Source organism: Amblyomma mixtum, chromosome 5, assembly GCF_055824585.1.
Source record: "Amblyomma mixtum isolate Tamu chromosome 5, ASM5582458v1, whole genome shotgun sequence".
Lineage (NCBI taxonomy): Eukaryota > Metazoa > Arthropoda > Arachnida > Ixodida > Ixodidae > Amblyomma > Amblyomma mixtum.
In genome coordinates this window covers 169,990,371-170,011,914 of record NC_143016.1, presented here as the reverse complement: position 1 = coordinate 170,011,914, position 21,544 = coordinate 169,990,371, and positions in this window count along the sequence as shown.

Here is a 21,544-nt window from a genome sequence, read left to right as displayed (position 1 = left end):
ACACGGCTTGTTGATCTAAAGACCTAAAGAAGAGCACAAACAGGAACTAGCTGTTGTTTTTCTTTAGAATCGGCCTTCTTTCCCGTTTGACTTCCGGGTCGCACTACCTCACCCCCACTAGCCGAAAAGTTTGTAAATATTACTGGAGCGTTTGTGAACCTTAACTCTCTTCCTTGTCGATCGCCTTAGCAGTCCCTAGAAATTTAATGTAAGCTGACTTTACCTTCTTGCCTTCCCTTCACACAGCATCCAAGTAATCCTATACGGATGGCTACCGAAATTGTACATGTAGAGAAGCCGTACCCGTACCTAAGGCGAAACGCCGTATTAGGCAACCTGACAACAGACCTTTTCTTGTACAGAAACGCGGTGCCCTATGCGCGGCTTTGATGCATAGTGTACGTATTGCGGTTGTTATAATTCGTACGCATAATTGACTCGGGCATTCGGTAAAGCCTGTGGATAACTTTATACACAGCCCAAAATGCATAACGCTTGCGTTGTTTAGCTTTGCTGGTAAACAGCCGAGGCGGGTCTTTTACCTCGACGTGTCATGTGCCTACAAAGAAGGCAGGGCTCCGTAGAGTTTCCGAGAGAAGAAAGATCTCTCGGAACTACTCCAGGCCGACAAAAATGGAGGGTTTGTTGTTTTACCTGAAGGTATTTTCCGCGAAGAAGCCCTTCAGGCTGTGCAAAAAAAACTTTACCCTGAAGAAAGGCCGTCCTACCATTGCAAAAAAGAAAGTGGCCAAACTTTGCAAGGACGTGGGAAATGATAAGTTGTCCAAGCAGATTATCAATTGTAAAGACAATGCTTTGAAAGTGTTTTTCAGTGCCAAGACGCACAAACTAGATGTACCGTTTCGGACTATTGTTAGTGAAAATGGTACGTGGCAGGTGCTTGTTAGTCGGTTCCTGCAGAGATCTTTGCGAGTGCTCACCATTAATGACCCTTTTCTTATAAAGAATTCTAGAGAAGTTGTTGATTTTCTACAAACCAACCGCAGCATTGGCTTCGCATTCTCTGTGGATGTGGAAGATTTGTTTTATTGGATACCGCACCAGGATTTGTTCGCGTCGCTGAAACAGTGCATTGGAAAGAGTGACGTCGTCCCTTTCCAGAATTTATGTGGTATGTCTGTTGAAAATTTTTTAACTCTTTCAGAATTTTACCTTCAAGGAACTTTTATCGCTTTTAACAACCAGCACTACTTACAAACCAAAGAAATATGCATTGGGTCTTGCGTTGCACCCATTCTAAGTGATATTTTTTTAGCCAGTATTGACTAGATTTTAGCAACAGTTTTTAAACCGGACGGGGTCACAAAAGTGCACCGATATGTTGACAAATTTTTGATCTTATTGGACAAGCAGAGCCCTTTACACTACTGCGCTATTGTTGACAAGATTTTAGACGCTTTTAAACAGCATGGAAAGGGACTGACCTTCACTTGCGAAGTTCCAAACGAGAAATTTCTACAGTTTTTAGATACTCGTTTAAAGTTCGGTGGGGATCACGTGTGTTGGCGGTACTCTCCACGTGTGCAGAAACGACTTTTACATATGATTCTGCACACTCTAAAAGAATAAAAAGAAGCATTGTGAACTTATGCCTAGAATCTGCACTAGATAAACAGTGCGAACATGAAATGCAGACCAGCTTTTACGGCCAATGGGCAAGAATATTGGACTCGGGCTGCCCTCAGTCGATCGTGACGGCTGGTGCCGAAGCCCTCCTGAAAACGGTAAAGAAGAGCGCGAGGTCCACGAAGACGAGGGAAGTTGAGCGCACTGTGCGTCCGGAAGTTGCCCCCTACCTGCACACAGTCTCTCATAACTTGAAAAAAGTAGCGAACAGGTTTGGGGTGCCACTCGTTTTTCCGGCTCCGAAAAAGCTTGGCCGACTATGCCCTCGTATCTCCGGTAAGGAGGCTACTAAAGCTGGATGCGGGAAAAAGCATGCCAAGCCCATGTACAGTGCCAGTCAGGAGTGGTATATGAAATTCCACTGTCATGCGGAAAAGCCTATGTCGGCCAGTCTGGCAGATGTGTCAATGATCGATTGAGGGAGCATGAAAGAAATTTTGAGAATGGTGAAGATGTTAACTTAGTAAAACATTGCAGGTCTTGCCAGGATTGTTCGCCTCATTTTGACGGTGCAAGGATTCTAGGCAAAAGCAAAGATCAAACTGCACGTGAACTACTAGAAGCTTACCACATAAAGAAAAAGGGCGATTTTTTGCGTAAGCGATACTTCTATTCATTCGTACAAAGCAGAATGTGACCTTTTCTCTGCCACACGACAAGATGTATCTGACGGGTGATAATATTTTTTTTGTTATTCGTAGCATGTGTACTTTCCTGCGCGCGCATTCGCGGCGGAACCTTCATATTTTTCATTGCTGGCGAAATAAAATCAGTTGTGAGTGCAGCGTTTGTCCGTGTCGTAGGTGTCTTCTTCCTTTGTGCTCGTCGTTTTTTACGCTGGAGTGATGTGGAAGCAAAGTAACCAACTTGCCCAGAAGCTCGTTTTACTAAAACAAAGATCACTCTTGAGCTCTCGATAGTAAGGGCGCCGCTTCTCGCGCTCGGAATCCCTTCCCGAACGAAGGTCATTAACTATTTTGAAGCCATACTTTCAACGTCATTAAGTGAACTGCATCCCCCTCTATGCCCGTCTCCGTGCAACGCTATTGTTTCTCATTGTGAGCGGGCATCTATATGCGGGCATCTATATGCGGAGAGTGCAGATATCGCGCTTCAGTGATATAGAAAACACTGAGGCACCAACTAGCCCCCGGTTGTGCCTTCCTAATAATATTCTCAACTCTTAGCCTTCTTTAGCCATCCCCAATAAAGAGCACCGCAGGTTTTTAAGAGCGGAAATAACCAGATTTATACGTCACGGAACCTCCATACAATGCCGCTATGCCCGTTCTTGCGTTGTCCAGTACGCAGGAAAAATTTTCCATTGCCGGGTGGCCAAAAGGAAAAAAGGATGGCACAACTCTTTTGGGCCACTCACCATCTGGGCGGCCTCAGTCCACGATTTAGAGTTATCTCCACAGTTTCTGAATAGACCACAATCTAGTGGCTTCCAGTGTGCAGTCTGCAAGCATTGGATTCTATCAGAGGTGTTTATTACAGCACGTCTCAAACAATCACCGCGACTTCGAGCGGAGGTCTAGAAAGGCACACAAAAGCAGCTGCCTGCGCAGCTATGCTGCGCAGAAACAGTGCCTCGCTCTTTCATCTGTTTCGTGCCGCATGTCGCTTCGCCGGAAAAAATACAGCTATTTCTATGATTTACACTCCCAGCCAAGCAATAAATTGCTGCGTGTGTCAGTTCTCGGGCACTCTATTTGTCCTTGAAAAGAATAGATTTTGGGACGAACCCCACGGAAGAAAATTCGGGCAAATTATAAAGGTTTCCGAAATTTGACCTCGTGAAGAAGTTAATTTGGCCACGGCCACGTTCTAGATAATCGGGAAGATTACAGGTCCTTGCGGTGTGCAGCAAGCCTATGAGCTTTATCGAATGGGACCGATGCTTGCCATTGCCTATGGTGGCCGTACGGTCAGGTTTGCAGTGTTTTGCGCGAATATTTATGGTGTTACAAGGAACAAAGCAACAAGCCGATAACACTTTCTAAAATACCTATAAGTGCTGCGCTGATACCGTAGTCCTCTATGGAGAAAGTAATAGAATTCCATTAAAGAACGGTGTCATGCCGGAAGAAACTGTCTCCAGGAATGCTAAAATCCAAGTTTATCATCAATAAAAATATACATGGCTTCGGGGTCTTTTTTACAGAAAGAATTCCCGTGGTGGAAAACTGCAGAGTGACCTCGTATGAGAATTTAGATAAGCATTTTAAATAATAATAAACGATTTATACAATGAAAGAATATTCCTGAATATCACAATAATGCATACCTCCATATACGAACAGCGAAACTTGTTCGCACACAGAAGTAATGCCCAAGTAAGAAAATTCATACATCCCTGTGTTCTTTGAGTGAAAAAAAAGTGATTAATCAGGTGCAATTCATTATAAAAGAAAGAACGCAATGACGCTTTGAATGAATAAACAGAAGGCGACTTGTTTAAAGTAGTACTCAGAGATCTAGATTGGGAAGCACTGAGGACAAACATCAACGAAGAAAACATTAGTAATCTGCTAATCACTGATGACATTACTTTGATGTGTAACTTGAGAATGTATCGCTAAGTATGATGAAAAGTCATATGCAAGAAGTGTGCTGCTTAGATTGACAACGACAGAGCTAAACACGACACCACTACCGATGAAGCCCAACCTGCAGCGTTCTTCGGACTCCTCCTGGTTGATGGCCCCATGCTAATCAGTGATTCTTGAGGTCTCGTGTCGTTACTGCAGGACTCTGGCCTGATATGCGACTCTCGGTAGATGACTCATATCTCTTCTATAACACCCTGCACAGATGAAATCCTTAAAGCGTTAGAAGAATGCATGGCATTTTTTTTGCAGTGAGCTTCCAAAACAAGTGGGTGTTTCAGTGGACCGGTTTCTGAACACATTGCAAGAGTACTTTCTGTCCCTTTTTTTCGAATTCTAAAGCTCATATCTTGCTTAAAGAGATAGAATCGGTATAGATTCATGCATTGCACCTGCGTTAAGTGATTTGTATTTGGCCAGAGGCAACCGAGTGCTGCGCCCAAAACCAATTGTGCTCGGAGTCGGGAGGTCGTTCAGTTATGTTGAAGACTTCCTGATTTGCTTGCCTCCCGATATGTACTCGGAAGCTAGAACTGAAGGTATTTTGATTGTTTCTTTTTGCGTGCGGGGCTCCAGTGCACGTCAGAGGCCCCTTTGGATTCCCACCTCTAGGTTTTTATGTCAGAATGATGTGTTCAAACCAGCAAACATATGGGTTTTAAAAGAGGAGAGGGCAGAAATAAATCCTTTTTAAAACTCTGGGTCCACAAAACTGGTAAAAAGTGGAATAGCCCTGTCTTGTCTGAAGCAGGCCCTGACTAAATCATGCGCCCACAAAATAGAAGAAGGCTTGTAATTGCAAATTGGCCCTCTGAGTGGATATAGGTAACTCAAGAGGCTAATATCAGCCTCAGCCACACCAATAAGTATTGGTGTGGCTGAGAGTTGTGTGATGGAATTGAAAACAAAAAACCAGCTTTCACTGACGAAGCGGAAATAAGAAAAGAAGCCTTTTGCAGCCCTTCCTTAAATTCGCGGCATCTCGCACAGGCTGAAAAAATTTGGCCAGAGGTTTGAGGTCAAGGCTGTCCTTGCTGCTTTGTGCAGCTTTAAAGGTACCCCCGAAAAAGTTAGGTAGAACCTCAGTTGAAGAAAGGGGGTGCGGGGTTCGCTATGTTCCACCTCTCATAACTTGCTCAGCAGGTGTTGTGTACAAAATACCTCTTTCATGTGACATATCTTATGTAGGCCAAACTGGATAATGCCTATATGAACGGTTCCTATAGCTCATAAGAAATTGTCGCTCCCTGCAGGGGCCAGGGAATTTGGCCAATCGCTATCTGAAACAGGGTTGCAATCCATCGTTTGAAAAGACCTCAGTAGTGGCAACAGCAAAACACAAGAAAAAATCTGAGGTCATCGAGGCCGTCCAAATAATGTGTGGATTGGAAGGCGACTACGGAAGTTCCCCATCGGTTGCCGTCACACAGAAGGAGAGTGATATGCTGCACACGAGTGACAGCTACGGGTGTGTATCTGCAAGGCAGGGTTGATATCGTTACTCCGCGAAATTTCTAGCCGCACTTCACAAACTCTTCCTTGCTAACTTTGCACTTTCTCATTGATTGCACTTTCTCTCTGATTTGTTATTTAATTTCTTTATTTTTATCTCTTTCCATTTAATCTGTAATTTTTTATATCAGCGCAGAGCCGTTCCGTGTTGTCGTCCTTTCTATCTTTGATATTTTTTATCAAGCTGATGTGCGTGTTCTTGTTCCCTTTTTTCCACCGGAACGGAATCGCATCTAAGTTGCTAGATTGCGTTTAACCATTTCTGTCGTCGTCATTAGCTCTGGCTTTCTCACTCTAAACAGCACACATACTGCATATGATCATGTTCCAACCAGCTCACTCAAGCACTAATGTTGAATGGCCTAGACAAGGAATGAAGAAAAGTTGGTAAAAACATTATTATGCCGAAAAAAATAATTTAGAACAGTCTCAGATGATAACACCAGTTTACAATAAGCCGCGAAGCGCTGGAAGAGGTAAAGGAATACATGCCCTTCGGTAGGCAGTGATCGCCTATCCGAATTGTGGGACTGCAATAATTTGGAGAAAAAGAATGCGGTAGAATGCATTTGGCACCTACTCACCGATTGTGAATGGCAGTTTACCAGTCTCCCCGCAGGGTCTCCTGTGGCCCTTTAGGGTAACAGAATGGACTAAAACACTTGTCAAACGAAGAAGGAGACGGCAGTCAGGAGGAAAAATTAGGCCAGGAAGTTGGCCTTGAGAGCATCATAGGATTAATGGGATGAGTACCAGAACCATGCTGATGAACTCTCTGTGTTTCAGCTTTCGCCACGTGTGCAAAAGCGTGGTTAACGACAACCTCTGTGAAGTCACGTGAATTTTGTAAAAGTCCGTGGTACGACATCCAATTTACTGCCGCTGCTACTGATTCACTTCTTAGACTTGACGGTTTTTTTTACGCCATTCACCTGAACTGATTTGTTCATACACCTAGAGCTGCTCAGGCTATTGTACCACAAAACTGCCCAGCATAGCCAATTCAGTGTTATGCCGTTTAGAAAGAGAGTACTTTTAGTGTTTTATGGTGAGGAACTGAGAGTAGAACAAGAAGTTATTTTCGGATTCATCTTGGTTTCTTCGGGCTGAACTTTTTGAAACGTGATTGCTGAAAAGTTCTCGAAATGATATGAGTAGAAAGGCATGGTCGGTATTTCACATCATTGCGCAGGGCACATGCTTGCTCGCAAATATTCCACGAAATAAAGTAACCGAAAAGGAAAATACTGTTCACGAAAAACAAACCTCTTTTATTTCATACAGAATAACATGCGACAGATGACATGGCATGACAGCCGCTCAGGTTCAGAGCTGCTATACGCGCAGCAAAATATGTCCTTTAATTTCTGTTGTTGAGGTCCTTCTTTTTCTGTAAAACGAGTGTGAGCTGGCACTCGTTCTATCGTCTCCCCTTTCGTCTGCGCGGTCTTTACTGACAGGTAAACTCACCGCACGAAAACAATATCTCCAATGTGTTCATTCATTTGCGGTCTCATTCCGAAGAATTCCACTAAATTGAGTTCCCGAAAAGCAGCTTGCGCTCACAAAAACCTCAGTTTCATTTCACAGAGAAAAACACGCGGCAGATGGGTTGGCATGACAACAGCGTAGCTTTTGATGTGCCGTGCGCAGAGGTGGAGATGGGCGCTGATTTATGTTGTTTAGATTTTTTTGGTGAATAAATTCAGCGTGGCACTTGCGCTGCCCTCTATTTCTCCTTCGTGGTATTTTGGACTGCAAAACCCAGATAATAAAAGCCATATCTCCCACGTGTAACAAAGGTCTGTAAGCACTAGATGGGGAGAGAAAGCCCTGTAATATTTTTCTTTTTAAGTCTTCGTCAACGAAATACTTCGTGTTGCGTCCATGAAAACCATTTAAGTGAATTGTAGTCATCAATCTTACCCCCCGCGGGTGAGATATTGTTGCCATTTCGTTAATGTAGCCTTAGCTGTGAATGGTAACTATGCGGCAGAATCAAAACAGCTGGATTCATGCAGTTTCTTTACAAGCGGGTGACTGTGCTGTTTGATCGTAACACTTGATGAACCAGAGTAGCTTAAAGCAATTTGGACGGATAATAAGCAAAGCAAGGAGCCAATATGGAGATACATGTTTATTAAACATTTGTAAATATCAAAGTGTACCCAACCAGTTTTATTGAAAGAGTCATCGTTTTTGTTGAACATAAACTATGTTGTAATTTCACCAATGTCCTCGCGACGAAGGAAATTCTAGGTGTGCTTAGCAACAATATTTATTTACAACGCGCTGAGAAAGAGACGCTATGGCGCTGTTGGTTATGTTTGGCTGGGAATGGCGGCGCACTACTAAAATAAATGCAATCCGTGTTCTCGCAAAGCTTGTACTTGCTGCTACTGTGACGGCGTTCTTATGGTAGAATGTTGCTTGCTTGGAGTTTTTGCAAAGATTGCCACCTAGGAGGTGTTGTAGCCGCGGCGGCCGCGTTTCGATGGAGGAGTTGAGACAATTACTGCGCCATTTCCTGCCCTCAAATACCAATTTTCAATTTATTTCCGAAGAGGTGACGTGTTCGGAGGCGACAAAGGTTAGCGCCTTGCGGAAGGACTGGTGTTCTCTTCCAGCAAGGGAGGTGCCTGATCGGGCCGCACATAGCTGCGGTGGTTAAGGACTTTGCGACTACGACGCAACTAAAGTAGGTTTTCCAGAAGATGAACATTCCTGTAGGGGGTCCGAAACTGAACTAGACACAAAACAAAGATACGCCCTGGGCACTTCCTGTGCCCTTACACGAACCTGGACGTAGGTTGTCAGCATGCACGAACCTTGGTTGCTGCCCCACTCTAACATTGTTGGTGGATACACTCCACCGCTGCTCTACGGTTGTGGGTTATGGGGTTTAATCTCCCAAAGTGACTCAGGCTATGGCGGTATAGAAGCCGAGCTCATTAACAGCTGACCCACCGTGGTGGCCCCACCGCTTCACTACGACACCAGGCAACCACTTTTCCCCTCCTAGGCGCAGTCCTTACACGAGCACATCATAGTCGTCATCACTGATGATCTCCACGTATGCCCTCTCTCTTCAGCTTTCTTTCTTCTGGCGGAACCGTTTCTGAGCCTTCTGGCGGTACCTACACGCTTTTCAAAAGCATAGGTGCGTTCACTGTTTTCGTGACGGAAACAGTACCAAGGGTAATGCCCTGTCGCTGTGGTCGGTGTTTTCAGGCAAGTGAAAAGAAACTGATTAACATGATGTTGGATGGTTTTGCTGATTCATGTTTTTCTCCTGTCCAGAACATGCCGCACAAGATTCCTCTTAAATACCAGTACATACCGCTCCGTACTCCCATTTGATACATAGCAGCGTCCAGGTATGCCGCGCCCAATTGCTTCTAGAAAAGTCTGAAATTCTTGGCATTCTTGAGGTTCCAGACCGCAACCGCTCCCTGCGGAAGGCCGTACTACGCGAAGCTTTTCGGTGGCCTTTTCCGTAGTAGTTGAAGGAATGAATAACACTTCCATCTACTTAAAATTCCCGTTCACTAGGACGAATAGTCACTCGTTGTACTGAAACCCAAGTCGAGATGGATTTTTGCCATTTAGAAGTCAGCCAACCTCAAGTTAGCAATGGAACGTTTGACGAAAGATTTTCCGTTAACTGACACTCTGTGCCCCACTCTTCTGTGCCCCACCCCTTATGTAATACCCTCTAACGAGGGTCTTTAAGGTATTAAAGTGAAGTGAAGTGACGCGCTACAGCTTTTAATAATCTATTCAATTCCTCCTTGAGATGAGGCCACCGCACAAAGTTACGGGCGAGGATTTTCCTGCGCGTCATCCCGGAGTGTCCTTCATGCAAAATGTGCAACACTTCTTCTCGCAAGCTGAAAGGTACCATCACCCACTTTGCCTGTGTAATGAGCTGTTGATCTACACACAGATCATAGAGCAGAACAAAATAAGGCGTCTACTCACCATTTGTGACATGCGGTGGCCAACCACTCTCGTGTGTGACTACTTGAATTAACACTTCGTCAGATAGAGTGCGTTCCTTAGTCTCAACAGCAGATAACGGCATTTCGTCAACAACAAATAAGTGTGAGCAATCAGAAGGAACTTCGTGCTTTGCTAATGGTAAACGCGAAAAACAGCATTTCCAGCATCTTGACCTTTGCGATATACGCAATTATATAATCATAAGCCGTGAGCAGCATAATGCCCAGCGTTGCATGCCGGCTTCTGTAATCACTGAAAGGGATTCATCAAGTGGAAGCAAGCCTGCCATTGGCTGATGGGTTCAATAAAACACCAAAATTTCCTGGACAGGCGACTGTGAAACTTTTCCAGCCCGAAAGCCGGAGCAAGGGCTCTTTTCAATGTCAGCATAACCATTCTCTGTTTTGCCTAATGCTCTGGAAGCGTAGGCAACTGGTCTTTTGTAGCCAGAATTTCCTGTACAACATTTCTGGATACATGAAGACAGATGCACCTGTATCAATCTGCATGCTACTATTCTTGGCTACCACCAAGCAGACTTCGTAATGCCCTGGGCGCCCTTCACAAGAGTAGACATTGCACAACACCACTCATTAAAATCATCATCCGAACTTACCGCATGCGCACAGTCTATGCTGTTGACTTGGACATTTTCGCGAAAAACACACAAAATAACACTTGCGAAATTCGCAGTTCGATGCTTCATGCCGCGAGCCACACCAGAAATGGGCCGACGATTCCGGCACTTAATCTCTTGGCACTTATGTGCAGGACAACTTTACCCGCTACTGTGGGCGTCTCCCGGTGCCTGGCGTATGACGGATGGCGTTTGCTGTACCTTGCACCTCTGTCGAGGTCCCATAATTCGGAGCACATTCGGAAGACCGTCGCGGATGCAATCTCGACACTGCACGCTGCAGAGAATTCTATACGGTGGAAGAAAGAGCCCCGGAGAGCGCCCAATTTTGTGTGTGTTGCTGCCCTCTCCACTTCGCTCGCCGGCGCGGCGCCAAAGGAAACATGTCTGCGGACGCTGTGAAAAAATCGAGGAGGTTGGAGAAAATTTTCACTCCTTGCCAACGGAGGGAGCCTGGCCTTGAGCATGCTGAGTGATGCCCTGTTGCAATTTGCTTGTGCGCCAGCGGTGGCGCATCAAAAGAAAGAACTCCAACCTTGGGAAAACGGTGTTCATGTCTGACCAATGGGGACGGGTGCCCGGCGCGAGAGTGAGAAGGAAATTGTGCATTTAATACTGTGTGTGTGTGCGCGCCTGCCTTGGTGCGAAGAACGGGCGTGGAGCGCGTCTGTATATGAATGGATTCCTCTCTGTCAGACCATGCCGCCATTTAAGCTTCAGAGAAGCGTGCCGGAACGACTCCCGGGACAACACCACTCGCCCAGCCACGAACTAACGAGGCAGCGTGCGCCACTCTGCGGGACGGCTCCGGCGAGATTTTCTGGTCGTCGGATTGTCGGAGTGCCCAGTAAAGATATGGTTTGCTTGAATACCTCTTGTAATAGCGCACTTTATGTGCAAAGCATTTATTATTTTATAGTCGGTCTCGAGTGTCACTTTGCGTGGGCTGCTTTGTATCGTAAATAATTTTGTATGTGCTTGTACGAGTGATAAAGAAATCGACTCTATCATCTCTTTGCTTATAAACCATGTTATGTTTGTGAAACTTTTGCTCTAGCCCATTATTTGGCTTGCGACTGGCGAGAGCTGGGCACCGAACGACAACCCACATTGTTGTGAAGGTGTAGGTTGCGCAACCAAGGGACGAACCACGAAGAAAGACACAGAGACACACACAAGCGCTTGTGTGTGTCATTGTGTCTTTCTTCGTGGTTCGTCCCTTGGTTGCGCAACCTACACCTTCACAACATCATGTACCAACTAGGCCCAACCCAAGTTTTATTGAACCCACATTGTCACTTGGTAGCTGGTTTTTGTCTGAGCTTGCCACGCTAAGTGTAGAGCATCTCGTCTGAGTCCGAGACCACTACCCCGACGAGCTCAAAAGGTGTCTGGGAGTGCTCGCATCAGTGCGCGAAAAGGTGACTGTAGGCTGGAATATCTGTTTTTTCTTTTTTGCGCTACAGCTCGGTGGTTGTAACGACGCCGCAAGCATTTGAAACCGTGAAAGTGCTTTCTCTTCAGCAACTCGGCTTGCGTTGTAGTGTCGCAGAGGCCAACTGATAAACGATCTCGAAGAGCCTCGACAAGGAATTGAATTCGCATGAAGCAGGCATTCGCTTCATCTCCGCTTCATATGCTGATACTTATCAGCTGGCTACTGGAGTGCCTCTGGGCTGAATCCTAGATGTGAAATGTTGTTAATAAATGGGATTGGGAGCTTGTTATTGAGCGGTGAAGTCGGACTTTTGCTCACGGTGACATTACTATGCAGGAACGCCACGCGACATGGTGTCAAAAGCGTGTGACTCTCCAAGCTCACACACGCACAAGTTTGTGGGCGTGAAAAGTGCAGCATGCTCATGCGACTTTGCCAGTACCGCTCGACAAAGCAGTCAAAGATGCCGCTGCACATACCAAAGTGCGTTTAAGTAAAGGATGAACTTTCTGTCTGCGGTGACCTTCTTCCCAAGGGCATTCGTCTCGTTTGCCTCTCATTACTGAGGACAGCAGTATTGATCTTCTACATGGGTCACATGAAAGCATAAGTCGCACAACGACCCTCGTTCGCGAATCTGACGTTGGCCGGGCATAACCCTTGATATTGTAACAGTTGCTACACTGAAAAGTAACTGCAGCGGCTGAACGAGGGCACCAGAGAAACGGACCTCCACTTCAGCGTCGTCTACTTCTTGCGGCTGCGATCTTTTTCCTCTTCTACGTCCAATCCTCGTGTCACTGCCCCCTCTTCAGGAGCATCGCCCCGATGCGGTGTTACCGTCAGACCGAAGAAAAAGTGTTCAAGAGTTGCACCACGAGTCTGACACCACGGAATATGACTACATGCAGCCGGAAAGTCACTCGGGGGGTCGCTCGTAGTACGGCTTCATTCGCACCACATGCACAACGTAGCTGCGCTTGCCGTTATTCCAAAACCCGGGAAGAAACTTGAAGTGGGCAACCTCAGGCCGATATCGCTAACGTCCTGCCTGGGGAAGCTGATGGAACATGTCATATTAAACAGACTCCAGGAATACGCAGAGGAAAGGGAGGTATTTCCTGAAACGATGCTAGGCTTCAGGAGCAAGTTGTCCACGCAGGACGTCATGCTCCAGCTTAAAGCAGACATCATAGACCCGCCCAACAAAGGGGGCGCCAAAACTATACTGGGCCTAGACCTACATAAAGCCTTCGATAACGTCAAACACGAGGTCATGCTAACTAATCTGGCGGAGATTACCCCTGGAAAGCGGACCTACGATTACGTAAGGGACTTTCTAACCGGAAGAACCGCAGAAATAAATCTAGGAGATATCCAGTCAGAAACTATTAAGCTGGGAGATAGGGGAACTCCGCAGGGCTCAGTGCTCTCTCCTTTCTTATTCAACCTGGCGTTGAAGAACCTACCGCCGCTATTGAAGACTGTCGAAGGTATAAACCATACGCTATATGCGGATGACATAACAATATGGACGCATACAGGAAACGATGGGGAAATAGAACAAAATCTCCAACACGCGATCGATATTGTCCAGGAATACGCAGAATGGGCAGGACTAAAATGCTCGCCAAGCAAATCCGAACTTCTGGTGATCCGGGGGGCTAGCAAACGCGATACCAACGCAGGAGACATTCACGTACTGGTAAATGATACTCCGGTAGCCAGAGTTGACAAAATCAGGGTCCTAGGACTTATAATACAGGACAATAGAAAGAACACAGAGACAATAAACAGGCTTAAGTCCACAATTAACATGACAACCAGGCTCATAAGGCGAATAGCTAACAAAAGACGGGGAGTCAAAGAGAAAGATCTCTGCCGAATGGTTCAGGCATTCGTGATAAGCAGAATAGTTTACGCCGTTCCCTACCTCAAGCTAGGGCTGGCGGAACAGAACAAAATAGATGGGATCATAAGGCAGGCATATAAAGCAGCATTGGGGCTGCCCCACTGCACTCCTACGGAAAGACTTCTTAAACTGGGGATCTACAACACCACCACGGAACTATGCGAGGCACATATATTTGCGCAATTAAGGAGGCTTGCGACCTCACCCCCGGGGAGAAAGATCCTGAGCAACCTAGGATTACATGATAAAATTCCGGAAAGAAACGCGCAGGCAAAATTACAGACCAAAGTTAGAAAATTACTCACTATTAAACCACTTCCAAAAAACATGCACCCTGCTTTTCACGAAGGCAGGAGGAGAGCCAGAGCAAAGGCCCTTGAAGCCAAGCTCGAAGGCTCGGAACACACAACCTATGTAGACGCGGCGGAATACGAAGGAGGCGACTCCTTTGTGGTCGTGGCCGTGAACGACTCGGGTGAAACATTAACGGCCGGTTCGGTCAAAACAAAAAACTCAGGGACAGCGGAGGAGGCGGCTATCGCCATGGCAATGGCCAGCACCAAAGCAGTCACCATAATTAGCGACTCCAAGGTGGCTATCAACAATTTTGCGCGGGGTATGATCTCCCAGGAGGCAGAACGAATATTAAGACATAAAGACTGGGACCAAAGAGAGGTGGAACTAATATGGGTGCCGGCACACTCGGGGAACAGGGGAAACGAGTTGGCTCACAGTATAGCTCGAGGTTATGTCAGCCGAGCAGTGAGCCGGGTCGAGTCCCCAAATTTCACGAGAGATGCATTCATATCATTTCACGAATACACCAATCAGTTTAAACTGGAAAGGAGGATCTATCCGCCACCAGACAAAAAGCTCGACAAAAGCCAGGAGGTAACGTGGCGTCGGCTCCAGACGCGAGCCTTCTTTAGCCCGTCGAGACTAGCACACATGTATCCAACACAATACAACGCTACTTGCAAACAATGCGGCGAGATAGCCGGATATGACCACATTTTATGGAGCTGCAAAAAGGCGCCGCCACCGGCGGACCTACTACCAGTCCCTTCTCTAGAGCGGTGGGAGGCTATACTGGCCAGCTCAGACCCGTTGACGCAAGTCCGGGCCACTGAGTGGGCTCACAAGGTCGCCAAGAGCCATGGGCTCGAAGCCACCTAGTATAATACCCACTAGGGCTCAGTGCTGACAATAAACGTTTTCCAATCCAAAATCCAATGCCGTTGTGCGATGAACGAGCTGGCGAGGCTGGTGCAACTTCGTACGTTACGTCGCTGAGGCGGCGGACAACAAGGTTAGGGCCGAAGTAGCGGCGCAGTAACTTTTCGGACAGCCCGCGGCGACGAACGGGCGTCCAGACCAACACATAGTCGCCTGGGTTGTAGGTAACGTGGCGGCGTCCAAGGTTGTAGCGGTCAGCATCGATCTGCGGCTGACGATGAATGCGGTGTCTGGCCAGTTGCCGCGCTTCTTCCGCACGCTGATCATAGGTGGCGACGTCGACATCAAGTTCACTCTCACTGTCAGGGGGGTCCACGGGTAGCATAGCATCCAGGGGGGTGGTAACCTGTCGACCGAAGACTAATTCGAACGGAGTGAACTGCGTCGTCTCTTGCTGCGCGGTATTATACGCGAATGTTGCGTATGGAAGAATTTCGTCCCATGTCTTGTGCTCGATATCAATATACATGGAAAGCATGTCGGTCAAGGTCCTGTTGAGGCGTTCCACCAAGCCGTTTGTCTGCGGGTGGTAGGCCGTTGTACGTCTATGGCTGGTGTGCGTGAGCTTGAGTACAGCCTGAGTGAAGCGGGCCGTAAATGCAGCTCCACGGTCAGTAATGATAGCTGCAGGAGCGCCATGACGCAGGACGATGTTGTGGACGAAGAAGTCGGCGACTTCAGCAGCAGTACCGTTTGCAAGTGACGCGGTCTCAGCGTATCGGGTCAAATAATCTGTCGCGACCGCAATCCACCGTTTTCCTCTGGACGACTTCGGAAAAGGGCTGAGGAGGTCTATGCCAATTTGCTGAAAAGGGGTCTTTGGTGGTGCTATGGGCTGCAGAAAGCCTGCTGGCTTTAGAGGAGGAGATTTGCGCCGTTGGCAATCCCGGCATGTTGTTACATATCTACGCACGGATTGTAGTAAATTGGGCCAGTAATACTTAAGCCGAATCTTTGCCAGTGTGCGACTGACCCCCAAGTGGCCGGCGGATGGTTCATCATGACAAGCGCTTAAGATTTCGGAGCGTAACTGGGATGGCACAACAAGCAGAAACGTCTCCTTGTTGCTGTCGAAGTTGCGCTTGTAGAGGACTCCACGCCGCAGAATGAAGGACTGTAGTCCACGACGAAACACACGAGGTACATGAGCATTCAAACCCTCCAGATACTTAACGAGTGGCGCCAACTCAGAATCTGCTCGTTGAAGCTGCGCCATACGGGAGATGGTAATGGCACAAAGAGTAGGGCAATCTTCGGTGATGTCTTGCGTAGCCGGTTCCACGGGCGCTCGTGATAAACAGTCCGCGTCTTGGTGCTGCCGACCCGATTTATAGACGACCGTAACGTCGTACTCCTGTAAACGGAGGCTCCATGTAGCCAACCGGCCGGAAGGGTCTTGAATGCTGGCTAGCCAGCATAGCGAGTGATGATCGCTGACAACACGAAACGGTCGGCCGTAGATGTAAGGTCGAAACTTACTCAGAGCCCAGATGACGGCAAGGCACTCCTTTTCTGTCGTCGAATAGTTCCGTTCCGATCGAGAAAGTGTGCGGCTCGCATAAGCGATTACTCGCTCTGCGCCGTCCTGCCACTGTACGAGGATCGCTCCGAGGCCGACATTGCTGGCGTCAGTGTGGACATCAGTCTCTGCATTCTCGTCGAAATGAGCTAGTATTGGTGGACTTTGAAGGCGGCAGCGGAGTTCCTCGAAGGCTGCGTCTTGGGCACTTCCCCATACGAAGTGTGTGTCATCTCGAGTCAAGGCAGTCAATGGCTCAGCTAGGCGAGAAAAATCTTTAACAAAGCGGCGGTAATACGAGCAGAGGCCCAAAAAACGTCGGAGGGCCTTCTTGTCGGTTGGGCGTGGGAAACGGGAGACGGCGGAAGTCTTGTCGGGGTCTGGAAGAACACCTTGTGCGCTAACAACATGTCCTAAGAAACGGAGCTCCTCGAAGGCGAAATGGCATTTCTCTGGCTTGATAGTTAGTTGTGCAGACTGGAGGGCTTGAAGGACAATGCGCAATCGCTGCAAGTGTTGTTCGAAGCTAGACGAAAAGATGACCACGTCGTCCAGGTACACAAGGCACGACTGCCACTTCAAACCAGCTAAAACAGTGTCCATCATGCGTTGAAATGTGGCCGGAGCGGAGCAAAGTCCAAATGGGAGCACCTTAAATTCGTACAGACCGTCGGGTGTCACGAAAGCCGTTTTCTCGCGGTCTCGCTCGTCCACCTCGATCTGCCAATATCCGCTTTTCAGATCTAAGGAAGAGAAGAACCTGGCGTCCCGGAGTCGGTCGAGGGCATCATCGATCCTCGGGAGTGGGTATACGTCCTTTTTGGTAACATTATTCAGTTTCCTGTAATCAACACAGAATCGCAACGTGTTGTCTTTCTTTTTCACCAGGACCACCAGCGACGCCCACGGACTTGTTGACGGCTGTATAACATCGTCTGCAAGCATTTCATCGACTTGCGTTCTAATAGCTTCGCGCTCTTTAGGCGAAACGCGGTATGGACGCTGACAAACTGGTGGCGTGGTCGAATCGGTGATAATGCGATGCTTGGCTACCGGCGTACGTCCGACCTTGGAGCTCGCCGCGAAGCAATCTTTAAAATCAAGTAGCAGCGACGACAGAAGGTTCTTCTGATGAGGTGACAACTCCGGGTTGATTTTAACCTTCTGAAGGGCGTTACTTGGTGCGGCATCGTCGTGAAGATTCACCTGTACGGGGCACAGATTCGGCAACCTATCCACGTCGTCGAGAAAGGCGACGGCCGTTCCCTTGGCGAGGTGCTGAATTTCATTCGTGAAATTCGTCAGAAAAACTGTCGCACAGCCGTCATTCAGTTCGACAAGACCGCGCGCGATAGCCACACCCTTCTCGAGCAACAGCGAAGGGTGACTGTCCGCAATACCTTCGTAGTCGTGAAACGAGTCGTTCCTCACTAACACCAGTACACTGGACCGTGGTGGCAGCATTACGCCGTCTTCGACTATACGCAGAGCGTTGACTCCTGGGCCTTCTGTGTCACTCTGCGCCACGGCTTGCTTCGTCGAAAATCTGACTCGCGCCTCGTGTAGATCGATCACAGCACCGTTTGCCTGTAGAAAGTCGAGGCCCAGAATCAAATCTCTCGAACACGCGCTCAAGACGACGAATTCACCCACGTAGACGAAACCGCGGATGCAGACTCGGGCTGTGCACCTTCCGGCCGGGCTAATGAGGTGACCTCCAGCTGTGCGAATGCTAGGGCCCAACCATGGTGTCAAAACTTTGCTCAATTCCTGGGCGAGGGTGTGGCTCATCACTGAATAGTCAGAACCAGTGTCAAGTAAAGCGATGGTGTCAGTTCCGTCAATCGTCACACACAAATCAGAAGTAGCGCGTCGGATGCTGTCGCTACCCTGCCCCGGTGAGGAATCAGCGTATCGGTATATCGGCGGCGGAGGATCTTCCGTTTTCCCGACAGCAGCGGCCTTGCCTCCGGAGACCGCTGGAATTAGTTTTCCCGATGTGGACTGGGAGAACGCCGCTCAGGGTAGCCGGCGTCTCGGCGAGGGCTTGGGGAACGGTAACGCAGCGGAGATGACGACCTAGGATCGTAGCGACCGTATGTCCCAGGCCTCTGACGGGCCGACAGATGAGCTTCAATTTCGAATGGTCGTTCGCCATTCCGGGGGCAAGGGTCGTCGGGCGCGAAACCACGCAGACCCACTCGGCGGTACGGGCAGGCCCTGTAAAGATGTCCCGCCTCACCACAGTGGTAGCAAAGGGGCCGCCGGTCCGGTGCACGCCACACATCACACTTCCGTGGCCGCTGGTAAGCTGGTCGATCAGGCACACGGGAAAGACCAGACGGCTGCGCTGCGTGAGTCGCGGTATTCACGTCGTAGCCTGACGTTGGGGCCCGGAAGAGGACAGACGCATAGGTAGGTCTGACCTCAGTCTGTCTTGGGATCTCAGGCAGTTGTTGCTGCTGTGCTGCTAGGCGCACCTCGTCCCGGACGACTTCAGACAGCGATGTAACAGACGGCGCGCTGGGAGGCAGCTGGAGGGCTTGTAATTCCTCCCTGACGATCGACCTGATTAGGTCCCGTAAAACGGCCGCATCACTCCCTAGCGGCATCGAAGAAACAGCGGGCCCAAGCGTGCTTACATCCCGATTGTACTGCCGGGCTCGTTGCAGGAGCGTCGTCTCCATTGTAGTCGCTTCCGTGAGGAATTCGGCAACAGTACGCGGTGGACTGCGCACAAGACCGGCGAAAAGCTCCTGCTTGACCCCGCGCATGAGGTGGCGAAGCTTCGTCTCCTCCGCCATGGATGGGTCAGCACGCTTGAAGAGGCGTGTCATGTCCTCCACATACATGCGGACGCTTTCGTTAGTCCGCTGGTTACGGGAGCGAAGCGCAGCTTCAGCTTTCTCCCGGCGGTCTGCGTTGGGGAATGTAGCTAGGAGATTTTGGCGAAATGCCTCCCAGGTGGACAGGTTGCTCTCGTGGTTCTCGTACCATGTCCTAGCGGAGTCCTCGAGCGCAAAATACACGTTATGCAGCTTACGGTCGTCGCTCCAGCCGTTGTAGCGGGCGACCCGCTCGAAGGTGTCTAGCCAGTCTTCCGCATCTTCGTACACGTCACCGTGAAAAGATGGCGGTGTTCGCGGCGTGTGGTAGAGGATGGGCGCCGGGGACCTACTGTCTGTGGCCATTTCCGGTGGGACCGCCGGTCGAGGCTGCGTCATCCTCGTCGGGTTGGCAAGAGGCCCGAACTCAGGCGACTCACCGCGGAGGCGGCGGCTTGGGCGCTGATGGACCGGTGTGAGTTCCGTCTTTATCTCGTAGGCGTACGCAGGTCGGGAAGCGTACCCAGCACCTCCACCAGATGTGTAACAGTTGCTACACTGAAAAGTAACTGCAGCGGCTGAACGAGGGCACCAGAGAAACGGACCTCCACTTCAGCGTCGTCTACTTCTTGCGGCTGCGATCTTTTTCCTCTTCTACGTCCAATCCTCGTGTCAATATCACCTCTCTCGTCACCAGTTGTGAAAAGTGCGCCCTTACTCGAGTTAATCCAGCGGATTCACTCTTCCATGCCAACCTCCCAGTCGTCCCTGGGAAGTACTGTACTTGGTCGGCCCTATTTCACCTGAGCAACCAAATCTTCTTAATTGTGGTTGATTAATATTTGCGGTTGCCGGACGTTGAGGCCTAAAAAACACGAGAGCTCAGATTGTCAGTAGTACACTTAAAAGCCTGTTTACCCATCACGGGATGTCGCGAGAGGTAAAGTCGGACAATGATCCACTTTTCTCTGCACTAGAATTCACCACCTTTTCTGTGTCTCCTATGGGTTCAAACTCAGCGCCAGTAGCCCTCAATACCCGCTGTCTAATGAGGAGGCGGAACGGATGATTCGTGCCACGAAAGACTTCTTCCCCAAGGAAAAACATGCGTACCTGGATCTTCTCGGTTATTGGGATGAACCAGGGGTGGGAGGCATTAACCCTTCTTAACATCTCATGGGAAGGCGACTGAGAACGCGAAGCCTTAAAATGGAAGACCAGCTTCGACCGCACTCGCCGGAAAGTAAAAGAAGTAGCGGTCAGAGATGAACATTACAAGAAAAAAACTGCTCTGGACTTCGACAAACATCATTGGACCAGAGATATGTCGTAACTTCAAGCTGGTGAAATGGTCTGGATCCCTCCAGACCATGTGCGTTCTACAGGTTTGAGCCGTGCTCAGCGTCCACGGTGATTTTAGTCGAAACAGAGCACGGAACCGTCCTGAAGCGAAATCGCGGGCACGTAGGTGCCGTCACGCTAAAGTCAGCAGGTCCCCCGCTTCTCCAAACTCACCTCCTAGCACAAGTGGCAGCTGCGCTTGAGCGACAACCTGCGACGGCAGCACGTACTGATTCACGTCATCACAGTGCTTCACGTGATTCGGCATACCGCTTGAACTTGTGACAAAAGAGGGGAGGTTAGGGGTCGCCACCAATCCGCTGACTAGTATTACCCTCTACGATGAATCCTTGATATGGAATGTTGTGAGTAAAGGGGATTGAGAATTTGTTCTTGAGTGATGTGGGCGATCTCTTTCTCTCGGCGCCATTACCACATAGGAACACCACGTGACAAAATGAACTCGCCCGCTTGCGTGCACCGCTGATTAAATTTGAACCTTTCTGCGATTACCATGAGTTTCGATGTGAACTTACTACGCAGTACTACTACGGATTCCCCTTACGTCTTGTCCTCTAGCATTTCATGCTCTAGCGAATTCGTCACAGTCTTGTACGCTTTCTTCCCTGTCGCCTTCATGAAGATTAACACTTTGAGATCGTCGCTCACGTTGGTGGCCATTAGAAAGTGTTCGAACCTTTCCACGTGGAATCGAAAGTCTTCGCCCTGATCCTCGACAAACTGCCGAACCTTCCAAAAGTTGCTATCACCCACGTCTTTCTGGAGCACTGTCAAGAACCGCTGCGTTGGGTTCTGGCACAGTCCGGCAGCGTCCCAGTCTTGTCGCCAAACATGTTGTGGCC